Source organism: Colossoma macropomum, unplaced genomic scaffold, assembly GCF_904425465.1.
Source record: "Colossoma macropomum unplaced genomic scaffold, Colossoma_macropomum, whole genome shotgun sequence".
Taxonomy (NCBI): Eukaryota; Metazoa; Chordata; class Actinopteri; order Characiformes; family Serrasalmidae; genus Colossoma; species Colossoma macropomum.
The window spans coordinates 33009516-33014704 of record NW_023494788.1 but is presented as its reverse complement, the minus strand read 5'-3'; positions in this window follow the sequence as shown (position 1 = coordinate 33014704).

Here is a 5189-nt window from a genome sequence, read left to right as displayed (position 1 = left end):
TGTAAATGTTTAGTAATTGAAATGAGATCCTTTGTTAGTGAATGTGTAAAAGTGCTATTATCATTTGTTGAAAGAAAGTATCCAGGAAAACACTAAGAAAAAAGAAAAAATGCTCTGTTTGAGAGGTAATTGCCTAGTACACTGAAAAATTAAATTTCCAAAATATTGTAGAAATATAAAATTACAAGTGATTTCAGCTTAATTGCAGCAGGGAAGTTTTTTCAGCGTTTTAAGTTACGTTTTTCAAACTTACAATGGAACCGAATGAGCAAACGTAAACATGTTGAATTGAAGTAATGCATTAGTCCTTCTGCTCAAATCTGCAGTTACTTTTTCCATCTGTCATCGACATTTTGAATTCATCAAGCGGCAAGCCAAGGTGACCTTCAAATAAGGACATTACTTCGAAGGTATGCAGTTATGTCCAAGTCTTTGCAAATATAAATGTATTAACACGTTTTAAAAACATATTCGACATTCTTTGCCATGGTATGGTGATTTTAATGTTAAATGCAAAAATGCAAAACTGATAAATCAACAGCAAAGTGACAGTTTGCGATTCAGTTTTCGGCGTGGACGCGCTTTAGGTGTCAGAATAAAAAGGCAAATGCAAACGAAGCTAAACGACTTTGAGTCTCGAGAAAAACCATCGTCATGACTCAGATCTGGTGAAACTGAACGTCAGCACAAACGCCGTCAGACCAAATTCTGTCATGCCGTCATTCTGACACCTAAAGCGCGTCCACGCCGAAAACTGAATCGCAAACTGTCACTTTGCTGTTGATTTATCAGTTTTGCATTTTCATTTTCATTTTGTCAGATCTGCAGCCGATTGCTGTGAAAAAGAAATAAGAACGTGAACATTGCATTTTGATTTTAGTTTTGACACGTATTCTGCATTTCATGGAGAAAAGCCAAAGCCAAAGTCAAGTTTGGATTTTCTTTTCTCTAGCTTTTTCATTTTAGATTTGGCCATGAAAAACCAGAATAACGACTAAAATGGAATGACAAACAGCTGTTTTGCATTTATTTTTATTTTTGTCACAAATGGCCCGTGCTCGTGTGAAAAATGAAATTGCAAATGTAGGCATTTCATTTCATTTTCAATTTTAGCAGGATATTTACGCAGATGTTTGGAAAAAGAAATGGCAAAAAGAGGTCTGCATTTTCATTTTATGGTTTTAATTTTAATTTCTTTTTTGGCTGGATTTGCCTCCCATAAACATCCACCTTTCACTGCTCAATCGAAAACGCGACTCCTAGCTAACTTATGCGGTGACATTTGAAAAAGCAGAAAGCTGCTTTATGTTAGCCGGGCAATCCAGTTTGGTTAGCAGTACCTTCTAGCCAGCGTAGCTAGCTTAATATAAATGGAGTGCATCAAATTCATGCTACATATAAAAGTTCTTTTCTTTTGAAAACAGAAATATTACAGAAATCGCTGGCATGTACAAAGACACAGAGACTGCCTGATGTGAGCAGCTGCAGCAGACTGCAGCAAAAACAAGGCTAGCACTCATACAGCACCTCAGCTCTGTTTAAAGTTAAATCAATGCTTCCGTTCACTTCTTATTCTCGCTGTTTGTCACGACAGTGCAGAAAAAACTAAAACATAGCTGTTGTAGCTCAGTGTTTGAGCATTATAGTTAACTACTATAACATTTTGTCATCGCTTCTGCAGTAGTTACATGGAGAGGAAGTCATTTTTACCCTGCTAAAGCTTAAACCCGAAGTAATCACGCCTCTTGCGAAAATGGCCCATTGAATATTTTTACATACGTATCGGAGCTGTTATTTTGGGCAGGTAAGTTAGAAAAATTGCTGGAGTACAAGTTCAAATACTGAATATTAAAGCACTGAGATACTTCTAAATTGTTAATCCTAGTAAGGATCAGTCTGTCACTATAATCATAGAAAAAAAAGGAGAATTTCATATACGTTTTACTTACAATTATTTAGATTCACCGGCAGGGAGGCGCTATTGGCGCCCAAGTAGCGTTTTGTGCATCACTGAAAAGTAAAACTGATATAAATCACTGCACTAAAAGGTCTTCCTGTTACCTGAGAGAGTATACACCTATGGTAAATACATGTGTGGTATGTAATTTTCTTTACTTATGGAAAAATGGCAGTAAGCTGTCAAGCAAGAATTTCTCATAAGTCAGAGAACATATACAGAAAGTATACAAAGCACATATTAGATCTCCTAAGAGACGGATTTGCTTAGAGAATAAGAGCCATGGCAGTGGAATAAACCCCTTCATTTTCAAAACAGTTAATGACAGATGGTGCCTAACTGCCTTTATCTGAAAACAGTTAATGCAGACAGTCAGGATTGGCTCACCTTATTTCCCAGTTATCGGGTCACCACATTTCCACAATGCAGTTGTTCCAGATACAAAGTTCCTAACGACTGAGACTAAGCATGCTTGAGTACCTTCTGACAACATGCACTAACCTTACATTTAAGAACACCTACCTTGCAGATCAATCTATTATAAACACTTTTTATTTTATAATTTTTACTTATTATTTGCCCATGTATTACATTAAAGGTCTGACATGAGTTTAATCATGACAATTTATCATAAAAATGGTGCTGCTTATTCAGGCAAGAAGAGTGATCTGATTTTTACTATAAGAAAACAGTACATGCGAAATAAAATAAGAAAACTGAGGCACACACAAGCCTCAGAAAAATGTGCACTATCAAAACATAGGTTTCCTGCTTCAGTTTTGTATACTACAGCTGAGACAGACAGTGCAAAAAATCTTGGCAAGTGAAATCACCTTAAATCCAATTTAAGATTGTTGCAAGAATATTATGAGATTATTTCAAATTTCTAGATAATTGTATTTAGTTAAGTTGTCATATTCCATTGCATATAATTGTGTGTATTATAATTGTGTGTATTATAATTGTGTGAAACATATAATATGTTTCCAGAAATAATGCTTGAAACAATCAAAATTATAATGAGAGTAAAACATCTTCACTGGCTCAAATGAACAGTTAAACTCTCTTTTTTTTCTCAAAATTAGAAATATTAGTAATTTTGACTGGATTTAAAATGATCTCACTTGCCAAGACATAATTTGTTGTAGTGTATAATGCCCTGATGTAGGAGGGTAGATGTTGATGCTTGTATTTGTTTCTTGTTTCTGAGTTCTCTCACATCAGCGGGATTAACATGGCCATCCTGGAGGTATCAGATTCCAGACGTGAGACAGACCTGCCTGGAAACCTTGCTGTTGTGAAGGAGGAGACTCTTGTTCTGGAGGTTCTTGCTGACTTTCCCACAGCCTTTTTGGTACCATTTAGACTTCTTTATGTGCTCAACATTGAGATTCATTCTTATATGTAGATCTTGACATAGTCCTACAAAGCTCAGTAAGTTAAGGATGGGCAAGGATGTGTACGCAATGAAGTGACCTCTTAAAGTAGCCTTAAAAAACATCCCACACAGTTGCTGAAGTAGGTGAATGCTGGTTGTCCTGCCAGTACTGGGATATTTTCTCTCTGGTATATGAACAGAATGATTCCATATTCAATAATGAGGAGTTCAGTTTCCAGTAAATTTATCTTGGAATTATCACGTTAGTGTCAATCTCCAGATAGACTGGGCTATGGTCTGACTATACAATATGGCCAATCCTACAACTTCTCGCCACATGCATTAGGTTGAAAGGAATAAAGAAATATGTGGATGAGAGTACAATGTGTAGTACTTATCTGTGTGGTGAAATTCTCGCCATACATCCACTAAACCCGAATCTTGACACAAGAACTTGAGAGTGTGGAAAGATTTTGGATTGGCCAGAGGCAGAACCATTTGAGACATACATTTGGACAATCTTCATTTGGAGCATATATATTTAAGATAGTAAGGTGCTGACCAAAGATAAAGCTTGTGAGCAATATATATATATTCTTTCTGGTAGTGGTGTTACTCTTGTTTTTCAATAATAAAGAGGATGTTTTTATTTATTAGGATAGCAGTACCCCTACTATTGGACTTAAAAAAGGAAGAAGAAATTTGGCCTACCCAATCTCTCCTGAGTTTTAGATGCTCTATGATTGACAAATGGGTTTCTTGCAACTATAAACATAATTTGGTAAGAACATAACATCAGAATGGCAAAAACATAACATCAGAATACATCGACATTTGTTTTTCTGGGATTTGATAAGTTGGAACAAAAAAAAACACCAGCAGTGTCACATCAAAATTGAATACGGTGATTGTTATTTAATATTTCACATACTGGACTGAAGTAAATCCAGTCAAACAGGATTAATTATGCTCTTTGTAGTGAAAAATGCAGTTGTTCACTGTTTTTTAAGCACTGATAAGATCCGCACAGCTGAACTCACAGGCATCAACAGCTTTTTGCGTAGAGTGACAAATTGTACCAGCGTACTTTGATGTCAAAATGTGTACAGCTTGATAGGTCTACAGTTACTGATTGTAAGTCATGCAACATAATTTCTGTGTGACTTGACAGTTACATGAAGCAAGTCAAAATCAAACTTACATGCAAAACATTTACTTCACTAGTTAAGTGTCCCTTTTTCTATCTACATATCCATCTTTATTTAGGGATCTAGGGTTCTTTCCTCTACATTATCTACAGTGAAATCAATCATTTGAAATGATGTTGTTTGTTTGTTAGGTGGTGCGTTATCATGTCAAATCAGGTGTACTGCTGACAGTACTGAACAAATTCATGTGATGGCCGGAATGCAGTGAGAAGTAAGGAACAGTTTCAAAAGTTTCCAAAGTTTTATTACACACTTGTATAACCTAGGGAAAGCTCCATTGGTGTGCACTGAACTCCTTATAGTCACTGAATAATACGCCTCTTATAATTTAACACACAAATGGCATTTTTACATTTATTTCACATCCATTTGACTGCAGCAACCACAGTGTAGAGTGTTGCCTTTATGGGTCAGTGACATCATAATAGGTGACATTCTTACCTGTCGGACCAATATTAAAAACTATGTGATGTCCTAATGGCAGCGATACAGATAAATTCCTTGCACTACAATTTCAAATCATTCTGTGTTGAGGCACCAGAGAAGACCAGCAGCACAATGAGCTGCCGCTTGTTTTGGCCGGCAGTCCGACTCTGACACAGATGAAGAACAACTGAGAAAGGATGGAAGCAAGATCAAGAGGAAG